This window comes from Balaenoptera ricei, chromosome 3 (genome assembly GCF_028023285.1).
Source record: "Balaenoptera ricei isolate mBalRic1 chromosome 3, mBalRic1.hap2, whole genome shotgun sequence".
NCBI lineage: Eukaryota > Metazoa > Chordata > Mammalia > Artiodactyla > Balaenopteridae > Balaenoptera > Balaenoptera ricei.
In genome coordinates, this window is record NC_082641.1 from 11249926 (window position 1) to 11267347 (window position 17422).

Consider the following 17422-nt stretch of genomic DNA (forward strand, 5'->3'; position numbering starts at 1 on the left):
TGGTCTTTATGATGTGAAATACTAAATGCCAACTTACAAACATAACCAACATTCTGGACAACAGTCAAGCAATTATTTATGGAAAGCTTTCACTACATGCAGCAGAATGTAACACAGTGACTGAACTGAAAACCCTCAAACAATATGAGTCAGCTCTGGTTAAACCACATCAGATTAGGGAGGTAGAGTATGAGACACCTAGTTAACAGAGATGCATGTCTCTCTCTACCTTTCTAGTCTCTCATCTCAGCATCCCTATACTCTTTCCCTCTGTTCTCACTGAACTATTTTTAATTGCTTAAACCTCACTTTTCACACCTCTCTGCTTCCCTGCAGCTTCTCTGCAAGGCGTGCCCTTTCAATCCCTCTCTTAAGAAACCTTATGCTGCTGCCCAGAAAGCAAGTCATTCCCGTAGCCCCTGCACGCACCCCCTACTTCGTCCTTCGCACACAGTTGCTGTGAGTTATTCCCATGTCTGTTTCCTATAGGAGACAAAGAGGCCCTCAGGCGCAAGAACCGTCTTCCTGTCTTGGGGCCCCAGCACATGGCATGGCGCCTGGCTCCTTCACAGCCATTCAGAGTTTTAGTAAATAAGTGATATAAGATCGTACATCATGTAGGAATCTAAAAAATACAACAAACTAGTGAATATAACAAAAAAGAAACAGGCTCACAGATATAAAGGACAAACTAGTGGTTACTAGTGGGGGGAGGGAAGAGAGGAGGGGCAAGATAGGGGTAGAGTATTAAGTACAAACTATTATGTATAAAATAAGCTACAAGGATATATTGTACAACACAGGGGATATAGCCAATATTTTGTAATAACTATAAATGGAGCACAACCTTTCAAAATAGTGAATTACTATATTGCACCCCTGTAACTTATATAATGTACAGCAACGATACTTCAATAATTTTTTAAAAAATTTTTAATAAAAAAAATATATTGGCTATTAAAAAAAGATCATATATTATGGGATAAAATTTTGTTCATCTGAGACCTGGATTGCAGAATTTGTCCTGGGAGAAAGGAGCTAACTTGACTCAGTCATCACCTTAATGGGCCACTTTTGTCTGGAGAAGAGGAGTAGGGGTAAAAACAACTAAATTTTAAAAAAAAGCAAGAGTTGTTTGGGATCAGATAAAAAGCAAGGAAGGAGAGGAGAGGAAGTCAGGCAAGAGAGAGGCTGAGCAACTGCATGATGGGAAGCCGGAGACTGAGTGCAAGAGATGCCCAGTAAAAACTGCATGGGCAGGCAGGACTTCCGGAATGGCCACGTGACAGTGTGTAACCTCAACACAACATCCATTTAACTGGGGAGATTATTTTTTTTTAAAAACCGTGTATAGTGTCTGGAAATTGTCATAAGCAAATAGCATACAGCAAATGGAGAAACGTGTATTAAAGAAAATTCACTAAATCTCAGTAAAAATAGTGAAAGTGTGGCATTGAACTACCATGTGTTCCCACCCTCACCTCCATCTGTGTGTTATGAAATCCTTACACCAGGAAGGTTCATTCAAGAAGATGGGGCTTCCTCTCCGCTCTCTCAGCTCCCAGTCTAAGGCTAAGGTTTCACCTCAGGAGGGCCAGGTTACTGCTGTTTCTCAACACCCCAGTTCTCTGTTATAAAAACTCTATTCCCAGTGGGCATGGTGGAGGGAATTGAGGTTTCCTACCTTCATACTACAGTCACTTTGGGGCAGAAGCTCTATCCCCGGAATGGCAGGTCAAAAACATTGGGACCCCATCACCTCCTCCTTGCTCATAAAGCAGAGTTTGTATGCTTGGAAAAGCAAGACAATAGACCAGGGGTGCCCTCTTGCAGAGCAGGGAGGGTCACTTGGGTTTTGCCCAGAGAGAGAGGCAGGACTTAAGTACAAAGAGCTGTACAGCTCTGCCTGAGGGAACTGAATTTATCTGGAACAGAGTATGAAGAATTGCATGCCTAAGTGTCAAAAACAATAGAGATATTGGTGGTAAGCAATTAAGAAAGGCAGGTAGTTCCATAATATCAGTAGTAACCAATGAAATGGAAGAGCAGTAGAGCTTTAACAAAGAAAGCCAAGGAAAGAGATGGCCAAGAGAACCTTCCAGAGGTTGCAGTCAACTCGGGAACACTGTGTCAGCATTCGACTGCCTCCATTCAGGAGCAATAAGAGCAGGGCGTGGGGTAAACTTAAAAGCAATCTCTAAGCCACACAAAGAAGCATCAGCAAGGGGCAGAAGCCTTATTGTCACTAGAGGCTTAGTAGGCACCACATGTTTTCAAACCCTGTCTAAAAAGTAAGTTGTTCTAACCCAGAAGCAACTCCTAGGAAGCCAGTTTTCAAAATAAAATCATACTCATCCTTCGTAGTCTGGAAGACTACATGTCTTCAAAATTGCACCGTCTCAAGGGTGATTAGAGAAGGAGCTTGCAAACTACTAGTCCCTGGTTGAATGTGGGACAAAAATCACAAAATCCCTAAAATGTGAAAGCAGTCTCAAAGCTACGCATATATAACCAATGAAAAAGAAGGAAATTCTAACTGGTTAAGAAGCTAAAGCACAACTTTTGACCAATGACACAGAAGCTGACACAGGAGCCACACCTAGGTAGCTAGGCTATAAGACAAAAACAAAGGGGGAAAAAATCTAAGCAGGGACATCTGAGCCTACTGACTGCTACTGTTACTGACAGAACTAGTTCAGCCAAGTCTCTAAACAAACAAGTGATGAAACAAACAACTAAAACAAGCCCTGTGGGGGAGGAGAAGAATCAGTATCCAGACTGACTACAGTTTATTATCTGAAACTGTCCTTTTCAACAAAAAATTATGAGACATTCAAAGAAACAGAAATTTGACCCCATGCCCAAGGGTAAAAAGCAAGCAATAGAAATTGCCTTTGAGGGGATCCAGATGTTGGACTTAACAAAGATTTCAAAACAGCTATTATAAATATGTTCAAATAACTTTTAAAAAGCCCTGTTTAAAGAATTAAAGGAATTCATCAAGTAGAGAATATTACTGAAAAGATAGAAATTTTAAAAAGAATCAAATGGCAATTCTATCAATAGAATTGAAAAGTACAATGCTGAACTTTTTATTTTAAATCACTAAAAGAATGTGTATTAGTTTGGTAGGGCTTCCATAACAAGGTACCACAAACTGGGCAGTTTAAACAACAGAAATTTGTTGTCTCATAGTTCTGAAGTCCAGAAGTCTGAGATCAATATATTGACAGGGTGGGTCCCTTCTGAGGGGAAAATCTGTTCCAGGTCTCTCTCCTAGATTCTGGCAATCTTTAGCATTCCTTGACTTCAGCATCACCTCAATCTCTGCCTTCATCTACACATGGCTTTCTCCCTGTGTGTGTGTCTCTGTGTTCAGATGTCCCTTTTTCATAAGGACACCAGTCTTATTGGATTAAGGGCCTACCCTACTCCAGCACGACCTCATCTTAATTAATTTCATCTGCAACAACTCTATTTTCAAATAAGGGCATCTTCTGTGGTTTAGGACTTTACACAGTCCAATCCATAAAGGAGTGCAAAAGTAGATTTGATTTGACATAAGAAAGAATCAGCAAACTTGAAAATAGATCAATAGAGATTATAAAATCTGAAGAATAAAGAGGAAAAAGAATTAGGGAAAATGAACAGAGCCTCAGAGAAATGTAGGCATGATTAAACACACCAACATATGCACAACAGAAGCACCTGAAGGAGGGGAGAAAATATATTCAAAGAAATAATGCCTGAAATTGATTGGAACTAGAGGGTTGGAAGGGGCAGCAAGAAAATAAGTGGGAGGCTGGAGAGTAAGTGGGGTAGAAAGTAGCTACAACATGTTTTATAGCAGCAATATCTACTCAATTTTAATTTTTACTATCTGTGGTGTTTGTTATTTTGTTACCATATAACCCAAACCTTCAGCAAAAATCTACTATACACAACAGCCATGTGCAACTGGTGTTGGGAAAATTAAGGAAAAGAACCACTGAGATAGGAAAGAAAGCACTGGGCACAAGTAGTAAAATGGAAGGAAGATCAAGAAATCAAGGCCAGGGCTAACTGAGCCAAAGAAGCCAGGAATCATCTGAAAAATTGCAAGAAACGTTGGGCTTCCTCTTAAGACTGCACTTAAGATGGGGTTTGAACCAGTTTTAACGGAACCTTCAGGGACAAGGATAAAACCAGCCAGGTTGCAATTTTTATTATAAGTTCAAAAATGGAGAATATAGTTATTGCCCAAATGGTATAAAAGGTCTATGGAAAAAAGACTTGGTCTTAGTTGTTTTTTTATAACTTAACATATGTCTAAACAATGAGTTGCAGAGCACATGAAATCATATGGCTTTTTTCTTGCCTCAGATAAATGTGTGTGGTTTTCTTTTAAGGGTGATTTAATTCACATCACATTTTCACATACTTTGGGGAATGGGAGTAAGTCGAACTTACAACTGTAATTTCTGCTGTAAGATCATTTCCCCATCTTTCAATATGAATCTTCTCACCAGTGGGAAAGAATTCCAAACGGCTTGGCTGCAGGCTCACTTCATAACGCATCAGAACTTCAGATACACTCCAGCAAGGAGCCATTCCAGAAGGGACCCGCCACTCACATCACTTCAAATCTCTTCCAAAATTGTGTACTCATTTTGTTCAAGGCAAACCCTTTTGTGTAAAAAATAAACACATTTTAATAAAGATTCTGTAAATCTTAGATCTGAGGAAATCTGTGAACCGTAAACAAATATATATGAATGAAGAAAAGAGTGAGGTGAACTAACAGGAAAGTCTTCCTTTGAGTGCAGAGAATGTCAACATTGGGGTTTTTCTATTTTTAATGACATGTACCATGGCAGCTGTCCTCTTTTCCTGTTTAACACAATAAAAACAGCATTATTCTTGAATGAGAAAGACTAACATTAATGTCATCCTTTTCCTTGGAATAGAAAATTATTTTTCCTAGTGTTAAGCAAACCTGCAACTTAGATTTAGCAAAGCGAAAGCACTGCTGAGAAATGCGCTGTGGAAGCTCCCCGACCCAGTCGACCTGTAGATCGAGGAATAACTGACAGAGAATGTGTTGTCTCCAAGCTGAATTTCAGGGTGAGCTGACAAAGACTAGTTGAGATTAATGAGGGGGATACAGCCCTGAATCCCGAGCACCTACAGGAAGGAATGTAAGCACCGCAGCCAGGAAGACATCACAGGCTGTTTTGCACCTTGTTTTTCTCACATGTAAAAGTAAGAATACTTTTTAACCTCACAAGGTTTTTCTGGGGCATAAACGAGACACTGCGGATAAAACACCTATATGCTAATTTCGTGCATATAGGGTTTTTTCCCCTACTGTCATCCCCAACATATAAAATAGGTTTAAGATAAAATCTTTACAATCAGAGATCTAAGATAAAATCTTTACAAATCAATGATCAAAGGATTGATCATTCTTTATAAATATTTGTTCTAAGAAGAGTATTTTTGTTGTTAATAAACACATTGTGCAGAGAATTCATGACCATAATTTAGAATGAAAGGAGAGTTGAGCTGAAAACAATGTTTGATGCTCAGATAAAGGAAAGTAAAGAGACAACTCGTGTCACCTAGAAGCATCACACCTAGTAGCACTTCCTGAGAAATTCTTAATTTAAATCAGCAGACGTGAAGTTATTAGGAGACAGAAAATGCCACAAAGCCCCTGTAACCCTTTCATAGACTCTTAACAGGTCTCTACTCTCCTGCAATGCAGCGTCTACTTGTCAGTTTTTTCATCTATGCAAATAAACAGGAGACAGATGGTAAGGGTTATACTTGTGTTCTGGTTCTAATTGCCTTATTTTTTTTTAATTTTCTGCAAAATAAATTCATTTCATTAGCCAACATTCAGGCAATTGACTAACTGATCCTTTTAGCAATCTACAGTATTTATCTAGGCCAATATTATTTAGAAATGCTGTCTTTAGGGCATCCTATAGGGCTGATATTGAGTAAATGACTAGCTTGGAGAAACTGAGAATATACTATAAACTCTTGGGACTTACAGGGGCTGCTGGAAAGCAGGTTTCCCTGTGTCCTTAGTGAGCCAACATCCATTGTTTGCTGTATGAAGAAACAGAGCATCATAGATGCTTAATGGCACATCTGGGAAAAGGCAGATCTGATCCAGATTACAGGCTCCACTCCTGGTAATTAAGTGGCTTTGAGCAAGTTACCCAAACTCCTTCAACCTTGTGTTCTTCATTTGTAAAACAGGTGCTGACAAAAATACCTGCATTATAGAGTATTTATGAGGTTTGAATAAGTTAATACCAAAAAGAACTTACTCAAACTTTAATGTTCAGGCAAATCAGTAGGAATCCTGGTAAAATGCAGATTCTGATTCAGTAGATGTAATTCAAGACCAAGATCATGCATTTCTACAGGATCCCAGGTATTTCAATGCTTATGGTCCTCAGACCATCTTTTCAGTAGCAAGGCTTTACAAAATCTGTCTCAGGTCTGGCACATTGTAAATACTCAGTAAATATTTGCTTTATTATTATGATTATTATTAATTAAGGACCCCAAATCAAAGAACTCTGCATGCAGCCCTTCCTTTCAGCTATGGAATGCCTTCATAATTCCCTACTAACCCACAGAAATAGTGTTTTTCAAGAAAAGTTTGCACACAGTAAAATTAAAATAACATTGGGGTAGTAGGCTAAATAATGGCCACCCAAAGATATCACGCTATATCAGGAACAGATATGCAGATACCTGGAACGTGTAAATGTTACTTTATAAGGAAAAGGGGGTTTTGCAGATGTGATTAAGTTTAGAATTTGGAAATGAGGACATTATCCTAGATTATCTGGGTGGGTCCTAAATGCCATCACAAGTGTCCTTGTAAGAGAATGACAGAGGAACACTAGACATACCTACAGAGGAGAAGGTGACACGAAGAAGGAGCTAGAGACTGGAGGTAGGTGGCCAGAAACCAAGGAATGCTGGCAGCTGCCAGAATCTGGAAGAGGCAAAGAAGGATTCTCCTAGAGCTTCCAGAGGAAACAGAGACCTACTGACACCTTGATTTTGGACTTCTGGTTCCCAGAACTGCAGCAAAATTTATTTCTATTGTTTAAGCCACCAAGTTTGTAATACTTTATTACAGAACTCATAGGAAATGAATACAATTGATTTAAGTAAAATGTTTATATGTATGCAAGTCAAGTCGCTAATCACTAGAAAGCTAAGCATTTTTACAGAGTAAATTTTTTCTCTTTGCTTAAATAAAGGTTCTGACCTTCATGAAAGCCATAAAGAGATTGATGGCATATTAACAATGAGATTTTATTTTAGGAAATAAGAAAAATCCTATATTCTGCTTCCACACAAAATGTACAAAGTTTCAAAGAAAGTTGTCCCCATTCTAACGGTGAGAAAAAGCCAGAAACTATAGAATTATAACTTGTATTAGATAAAGACCTAGAATTGAAGAGACCTCTGTTTTGTATGCTTCACTGGCCTAGATTATTATTTCATCTCTCAGGAAATGCTCCCCTAATTTTCACAGAAGCATTTTTGTGATGTAGAAGGTGGTTGACCTAGAATACGTCTGAGGCCCTTCCTGTCCTCCAGGCCCTGGAAGAGGCCCTGACTCAGGTATGTTCAGCCTTTCACATCTGAGAGTACCAGATTTTATCAGAAAACACCCTGCCTGCCATCCCTGAAAGAAATGGAAAAAGGAAATGGATGATTTGGTTATCACAGTTTTGTTTTCAAATTTAACCATATGTTAAAAGGATTTTAAAGAAAAAAACTGACAACCCAGAATTCTATACACCACAAAAAATTTTAGGTGAAATAAAGACTTTTCTGGACAACATAAGCTGAAAAATGCCAGTAGAAACATTCTTCAAGTAATGTTCGAAATTCATCAAGCAAAAGCACTATGATAGCAGATGCAAACTCACATGTACACAAAGAAAGGAAGAGTGAAGAAAATGGGGGAAAAAAGTCAGATAAATACATTTTTTCTTACTTTTAATCATTCTCAAAGGTAACTGACCAAGATAAGATTGTTACAGTTATGGGGCTTATAACAAATTTAAAAGTAAAATGTATACCAATTGTGGCAGAAAGGATGAGTGAGAGGGATTGTAAGGTTCTGATACCTGAAGTGATGTAATTTGAAAGTAGACGGTGATAAGAAAGAGTGTATACTGTAAACCCTTATGAAAGAAAAATTGCACTGGACAATTGTTAAAAAACAGCAAGGAAGACCTTATAGAAGACTATTGCAATAGGGGGAGAGAGATTGAACTCAACTCTATAGAAACAAAAGGCGAGAGGATTTTTACACACTGGGTGAGATGATGGAAATTAGGGCAGGACGTGAGGGGAAGATTTTATTGATGTGAGGAGGCAATCTGTGTTGGCTAATTGTTGCTTATTGAAGTTAGGCTTCTACCCTCCCACAAAGACTAGGAGGCAGGGCCCTATCTTTCTTGAGGATCACATTCAAAAGGGAGGGCTCCCAGGCACTTGAGAAAGACTTACCTCTCAAAGGCTCAGAGAAAGAAATTACAAGAGAAGGGAAGACAGGGCCCTGTAGTCAGGAATTAGCCTGTCTACACTTGGGTCAAGGTGAGAGGTCGGTAAGGCCATCTTGGTCACCCTAGGACAACCATCAAAAAGAAAGGAAAATGAATGAGTTGTAACTAATAAGCCAATAGTGGAGATAAAATGGAGTCATAAACAATACTCAATAAAAAAGTAGACAGAAAAAGGAAAAAAAAGGAAGAAGAGATGGAACAAATAGAAAGCTAGTAAGATGGTAGATTTAAATCGTCATACCAATAGTTACATGAAATATAAATGGTCTATACACCCCAATTAAAAAAGACATTACCTGTTTATACTAAAAAGAACAGAAATATATAAGAAACCCATTTTAAGTGGGAGGTTGGGTTAGCAGATGTAAGCCATCATATATGGCATGGCTAAACGACAAGGTCCTACTGTATAGCACAGAGAACTATATTCAGTATCCTATGATAAACCATAATGGAAAAGAATATACTAAAAAAAGAATGTATGTATATGTATAACTGAATCATTTTGCTGTACAGCAGAAATGAACACAATGTTGTGAATCAACTATACTTCAATTTAAAAAAAGAAATCCATTTTAATTGTAAAGGCACAGATAGGTTGAAAAGAAAATAAAATGATGGGAAAATGTAATCAAAAGAAATCTGGAATGGCTAGATTAATATCAAACAAAGAAACATCAGGAGAAGGAACATTACCAAGAAGTATCACACGATAATAAAGGAGTCAATTCACCAGGAAGACACAAGGATCCTCGACGTGTATGTATGTAAAAACAGAGCTTCAAAATCCACGGAGGGATATCACATAGTGTCTTGTGAGCAGCATTGGTACCACCTAGGAGCTTTACTAGAAATGCAGAGCCTCGGGACCCACCCCTGCCCTACTGATTATAATCTGCATTGATAACAAGATCCCCAGGTGATCTGAGCAAATAGTAAAATCTAAGAATACTGATATAGTGCATCATGTCACATTTCTAATAAGGAACTCCGATGATATGTTTTCATAGCACTTCTCCCAACCAGAAAAAAAAGAGGGTAACTATGTGAACTGATGATATGTTGATTAACTTGATTGTAGTGATTATGTCACAATGTATACATATACCAATCATCAAATTTCATACCTTAAATATATACAATTTTTAATTGGCAATTAAACTTCAACAAAGCCGGGGGAAATAGTCAATTAAAATATATATTCCTCCACAAACGCTGCAATAAGATAAAACAAATCTCTAAACCTATACATAACTCAGTCCAATAATTTCAATTACCTTAATTTTTTAAAAAATAATCTTTTAGACTTGTTTTCAAAATACACAAAGAACTCTTAAAACTCAACAACTAGAAAACAAACAACCCAATTAAAAAATAGGCAAAGGATCGGAAGAGACCCCTCACCAAACAAGACATACAGATGGTGAATGAATGTATGAAAAAGTGGTGTTCATCATGTATCATTAGGGAATTTTATTTTATTTTATTTTATTTATTTATTTATTTATTTATTTATTTATTTATTTATTTATTTATTTTTGGCTGTGTTGGGTCTTCGTTGCTGTGCGAGGGCTTTCTCTAGTTGTGGCAAGCGGGGGCCACTCTTCATCGCGGTGCGCGGGCCTCTCACTATCGCGGCCTCTCTTGTTGCGGAGCACAGGCTCCAGACGCGCAGGCTCAGTAATTGTGGCTCACGGGCCCAGTTGCTCCGTGGCATGTGGGATCTTCCCAGACCAGGGCCGGAACCCGTGTCCCCTGCATTAGCAGGCAGATTCTCAACCACTGCGCCACCAGGGAAGCCCCATTAGGGAATTTTAAATTGAAGCAACAATGAGATATCACTACTCCCTTATCAGAATGCCCAAAATCCAAAACACTGACACGGCCGGTGCCGGTGAGGCTGGGAAGCAACAGAGCCTCTCCCGCTGCTGGTGGAAAGCAGGATGGTGTGGAAGACAGCTGCTCACCGAGCCAAGCAGTCTTCCCGTGTGATCCGACAATCATGCTCCCAGGTATTCACCCAAATAAGTGGAAAACTTATGTCCACGCAGAATCCTGCACACCGAGGTTTATAGCAGCTTTCCTTAGATGTCCTTCACTATGTGAATGGATAAGCCAAAACTGGTGCATCTGTGCAATGGATGTTATCAGTGATAGAGATATAAAGAGAAGTGAGTAATCAAGCCTTGAAAGGAAATAGAGGAAACTTAAAAGCCTATGACTAAGCAAAAGAAGCCCATCTGATGGCTACATACCGCAAGATTTCAACTATGTGACATCCTGGAAAAGGCAAAGCTACAGAGACAGTAAAAGAATCAGTCGGTGATTTCCAGGGGCTTAGGGCACGGGGGTGGGATGAACAGGTGGTACACAGGGCAGGAGATGAAGCATTTCTGTATGATACTGTGATGATGGCTACATGACAAGATGCATCTGTCAGAAGCATCGAATGTACAACTCAAAGAGTGAACCCTAATGTAAACTATGGACTTTAGTTAGTAACATTGTATTAATACTGGTTCATCAATTATAAGTAATATACCACACCAATGCCAAATGTGGTATATGGAAACTCTGTGATTTCGGCAAATTTTTTTCTATAAACCCAAAATGAATAGGCTATTAAAACATTTTAATTAGTTATACAAAGATCAAAACTATATATAGTAACAGAAAACAAATTGATATTTGTTGGGGGAAGAGTAGATGGAGTGGGCAGGATTTGGTGATTTTTAATAATTGCAGCCTTATGTCAAAACTTAACAAATTCTACACTTTAAACATGTGAACTTCACTGTATGTAAAATATATCTCAATAAAGCTGTCAAAAATATTTTAAAAAATAATCTTTTAGCTTCATGGGTTCATGGAGAATACAGAATTCAGCAACAGTATTTTATAATAAAGTTTTGAAAGTTAGAGTCTAAAAGATTGTTAATATGAGAAGCATACTGTTGATGAAAAATTAATTAGTCGATCTAAGAAAGAATTGGAAAATTTTATTTGAGCCAAATTTGAGGATTGTAACCCAGAGAGAGCATCTCAGAAAGCTCTGGGTACTGTTCCGCCCATTAGAGGTGAAAGCACAGTTCTATAAGTTTTCTGAGACAGAGGGCTGTACATCAAATGACATATTATTGACAGTTTACACAATCCAGATCTAAGTCATTGTGGTGGGTCATGTGACCCCTCGCAAGCTCAAGAAGGAACGCTATTTTTAAGGAGTTGTCTTATTGGTGCCAGGAGAATGTTGCTCTTTATGATGGAGCAGGTATTCCTACCAGTGGAGGAGGTCTGGTCGATGCATAATGCAGACACACAATGCACAGTGCGGGGAGAGAGGTGGCCAAAGGGCAGAGAAGAATTTCTACATTTAAATTTTTCTCGTCTTGCCATAAAATATGAATTTTATTTCACAATTCCAATACTACTTTCTTAAACGTCATTTTTACCATCTCAACTCTCTTTAGTTATACAATTGCTCAAAGATGTTTGAAACACAAATATGTTTCCCAATTATTTTAGTGGTGAGTGGCTTTCATAGTCCACACTTGTTTGTACTTTAAAGTAGTGGTTCTCGACCTTGGCTGCTTTAACAGATGTTTTGACTTTATTAGACTACAGTGGGCCCTTAGCATCAATATTTTTAAAAGCTTCCCAAATGATTCTAATGTACAGCCAGGGATAAGAGCCATTATTCTAACAAATTAAGATTTTTAATTAAATCAAAGTAATAACTTTGATTGCAACCCCGTATCTGTTGTTCATTTTACCTCTCCGTTTTGTCATCTCGCATAGACAGTCACCGGTTTGTGATGAAATAATCTGCCTCACTAGTCTGCACAAGCACAAAGGGAAAGCAATATCATTCGACAACTTATGGTGTGAAAATCAGCATCAGACACCAGCATTAAATGGATATTAGTGTATATACTTAAGATATTTACGACACACCATGCAGAGAGAAACTGTTGGAAAGCTTTGGTTTGGAATTGACTTACAAACACACTCACATCAAAACAATAAAAACAAAAGGAACCTCAAGAAATCAGTGCTCTTTTAAATTGAAAACAAGGAGAGAATGGTCCTGACGGAGATAAAGCTGGGCTTAATGCTCTGTGGGGAGAAGTAGAAGGACCACACCCACCGATCATCAGGGCCACCTCTTAAAGGAGGGTCCTCACTCCAGGTGGAAGCAGCCTGCCTCTCTCCTCCTTACGTGACTTGACCTGTAACAAGGTAGGGGAAGGAAGTGACCCTGGCTGAGCATTCCTTTGTCCTGGGCATTTTCGTGTTGTCTGTTTCTATTGTTTCTCACAACAGCTTCACATGGAAGGTATTGTGTACCCATTTCACAGATAAGAAAACATGTCCCAGAAACACTAATTGACTCAGCCAAATTTACCCAGCTAGTAAATGGTAGATCCAGAGTTTGAACCTGTCTGTGGGCTCCAAGTGTTCCTCTTTCCTTGATTGCCCTGCTATCTCCCAGGCATCGTACTGGTCAAGAAAGGGTGTGGCCAGGCAGGCAGCTGGGCATAAGGAGCATCTCAGGGCGGAGGGAGTCAGCCAGGCAGGATCTCCAGAGACAAGAGTTACTCACACTCCCATTGCTATGGTCCCCAGATAATAAGAGCCACCACTAGGTGGCTTGAGCTGGGCAAGTAGATAGTAAAGGTGGGAAAACTAGAATCTTCAGCAGAGCAGGGCTGGAAGTAGGACTTGAGATGGGCGTGTGGATCTGGGGTGGGCCTTAGCATCCTAATTTAGAACTCTGATTCTTCCCATGGACATTTTGCTACAGAGTAGGCTCAGTACCTATGGCTAGTGTCACGATTATGTATAAAGATGTTCATGTTAGCAGAGCCTTTAGTGAACTGGTTGGAGCCTAAATAATGTGGCCAGATAGAGTGATTGATCAGGCCAGAAGATGCCAGGTTTACAACTATTGTCCTGGGGTGCCATCTGGTTTTGGCATTCCTGGATTTTTCATTTTATAACAAAAGAGTATTAATAATAATTCTATTGAAATAGGCCAGGATGGGTATGAATCTGCACTTTCTATGATCTCGTGTGTGAGATGCAAAGTTCCCCTTTTAACACGTGGTTAAAACCGATATCCTGTGTATCCTGTGACACCCGTGGGCAACGCCCCCGCCCATTGCAAAAATGCTTCGGTGAAAATTCTGGTTGTGCTTCTTGAAGGGCAAAGGAATAGTCTTTTGAAGTGAAGCATAGCAGGCAAGGGTCTCTTTAAGTCTAGAACTCTATCTAAATTCAAGTATTCCTCCAAGGGGTCTCATCTTAAGCTCTGAGCAGTTCAGTCTGCTGAGAGTCAAGGATATGACTGAAGGGGGCGATGAGGTAGAGGAAAGGGTCTTTGGGCAAAGACACAATCTGAGGGCTTCACAACTTGACAAAAGTTTGTCCCAGTCTATACAATCCTATTAACCACCTTGGGATTTATATTAAGAGGCTGCAGATTCCATACTGTAATGCCAAGGCTGACTATAAATGTTCTCCTGTTGCAGGGACTGTATGCTGTGGATTCTGTCCCAGTAGAACCACGAGGACATCATTGTGAAACGGTAGCAGGACCCTATGGCCCTTGCCCCACCATGTCTTCTGCCTGCCTTTTGCTTGTGGAAAAACTTTAGCCAAAGAATAAGTTTCATCAGAGACATGAGAAACTGCAGAAATAAAGGAAAATAGTCCAACAAGACTAAATAATAATAGTTTAGCCATTAAGCACAGTCAAGGACTTTTAGTTCCTCCTCAAGGGCTATAGATAATATTCTGAACCCTATCCTGTGAGCTGTCTTATAGATACTGAGACCCTCACCAGGTGGAAGAAGTTAACTACATGATGACCAGGGGTAGCCATGACATAAGCTGCCACAATTCCGAGAATTGGCCTCAAGGAAATGGGAACAAACCGACCGTGGAACTGAAGATGAACTGTACTTAAAGATCAAGATGACACTGATCAGACCACCGATGACCAATTTTGAGATGACCGTCAGAGCTGACTGAGCTGTTTCTGCATGTAGCTCCCTCCTTCAGCTTATAAAAGCTCTTGCCCCCTGGTTGGAGCAGGAGGGGGGAGTCAGCCTTTGGACAGGCGTCCTCCCTCCCCCCGCCCCCCGACCCAGGTTGCAGGCATCCAAAGTAAAGCAAACTTTCTTTTCCATCAACCTTCCCTCTTTATTGGCTTTTGAGTGGTGAGCAGCCGGACCCCACTTTCTGTTACAATTGCAGGGAGGTACAGACCATAGGCAGCAGCACAAGGCTCTGCTCGGTGTTGGATTTCTCCCATAAGATGTATTGTTATAAATTACAAAGAGGCTGGCATGAAATTATACTAAGGTCTATTTAATTCCCAGGTGATTTCTCATTCTCTTTTACAATTCACTTAAAGACCCTCTCATATTATGTAAAAAAGGGATTTAAATTTTTCTGAAATAAGCTATTTGATTTTCATTCACACACAAGACACAGATTTTAGAACATTACATATTTGTTCTTTGTGTTGTACATAATACATATTTGTATTAGCAGTAGCAAGCTTACATCTAAATGCAAACATGTTAGTATTAGCAAGTTTCAAAATAAGTAAATGTGCAATGATGCCATACCTCTAACATCCGCTAAGAAAAGTTGTCTCACCGCTCCAAACACCATGAACATGAGAACGTACTCAAATGTATAGCTGACTGGGGCCTGTGGGTATGAGATTCAAAGAGTGCAACTCATTTTAGCAAACCCTGAATGAATCAGTAAATTATGGTATAGTATAACTGATGTTTATAATATCGAAACATGAGTCTTTAAGAAAATATCAATTTATATTACAAGTACTGGTTTAAAATCAGTGATGCTGAAGGCAATGTGGACCATGTATTGGTTCTTGGAACAGTAAAAGAATCTTAGTGGGAAAACTGGTGAAATGTATATCAAGTCTGCAGTTTGGTTAATAGTCGTGCACCAGTGTTAATCTCCTAGTATAATATTCTGTGTATGATGGAACCTTAAGGGAGGCTGGGTGAAGGGTAATGGAAACTCTCTTTACTATCTCTGCAACTTCTCTGTAAACCTAAAATTGTTCCTAATTAAAAAGTTTATTTTAAAATATGTGACCCCCCCCAAAAAAATAAGATAAAATTCCCCCCCAAAAAAAAGAAAAAAGAAAAGTTGTATCATTATTCCACACTCAGCCCAAATTTATCAGTACATTCCCCACTCTTACATGGTATCCAGAAGGGTCAAATAATATATTCTGCTTTTTTCCACTGAAGACTATTGGTAGGCTTAGCATGGGGAAAACAGATTAGGAAAGCAAACAATACAAATAAAAATAAACCAAAGTAGGCTACAGCAAACTTGACATATTCATTAGCTATATTCTCCAATTAATACTTAATCTTCTAATTTCTAATATAACCAACATTTTTGTTCTCCAAGAACATAATTCAGCTTACAGCAATCATCTTTTTTTAAAGCCCCTCATTTGTGCCACTTATAAATCTTTGTGATCAGTGGTGTGTTGTATCAGTGGTTGTAAGATGTGAACAATCGCAATTTATGATGTTCCTGAGACACTAAAAACATTTTCACTATTTGCTAGAATAGCAGAAAGTTTCATTGATGCATGCAAATGATCTCTTTTCAAATGATAAAACACTAAAATGTTTTATAAGCTCTTTTTCTACAGGCCTCCTGGGATTTGCTGTAAGTATTTGCACAAATAGATTATAAATGGCTACATCACAGCAGACTGAAAGGAGCAAGGTGACGCTAACAGAGTGAACTTAAACTGCACCCAGCAGTATAGACGAGTGTCCAGCCTCAGCTGGATCACAGGTTCTGTTTCACAGTCCTTCACAAACCTCCCCAGCCCGTGACTTCCCACGTAATCTCTTCGGTGTCCTTCACCACGTTTAGTCTTTCTCCCTTCCCAACTACTCGTGGACGCTCTATGTGGTCATTAAAATCGACCCCAGCGCAAAATACTGGGGAAAACCTAATTGGCTTTTGTGTTTGTGATCATATTTGATGTGAATGCTATGCATATTAGCCTAAGCGAAGAAATAAATGAAGAAAGGTATTAACCGTAATCATAAAACGTTACTAGAGCAGGGGCAAGCATCATGCAGCAAATATGTCCTGGCTGTACCCACAGGACACACAGCAAGGAGCAACACGGTGCAGCCCAGTAAGAAACGGCATTTGGCACGCAAACCAAAAGGAGGGCAAGTCTCCCAGGCTGGGCACTGCAACCACCCAACATAAACTCAAGCTTGGAAACCATGAAGCTTGCCTATCAGTCCTGAGCCTTGGGAAACTAAGTGGAGCTCTAAATCAAAACAGGCACAAAGCAGGCACAGGAAGAATACATATGAGGCAACTCCACATGGTGGTTTTATGGTGTTACTAAGAGCGCATAGGACTTTATAAAACTTCAGATTAAATCCTTTAAGGCATTGAAATTATACTATTAGATCGTAATACTGTTGGCATTTTGTAACAAAAACTTTGAAATCCAGGGCATAAGCTATTTTTTAAAGGCTCATTCGAGGACTTTGGAGATTATTCATTCATCATCTGCTAGATCTGCTAGAGTTATTGCTAATAACTGAATTTTAACAGCGTCTGAAGAAAAGAAACGTGACTCTCCTTCTTATCCCCCATCCCGCCCTGCTCAGGATACATCCTTTCTGCCTTCTGGTTCCTTAGTCACTATATTTTCAGGATGCAACTTGTCATTACTGTCTATCTGGCTGCTCAGTTTTATGGTTTTCCAGGCTGAAGAACTGAACCAGAAAAGCCCCTCG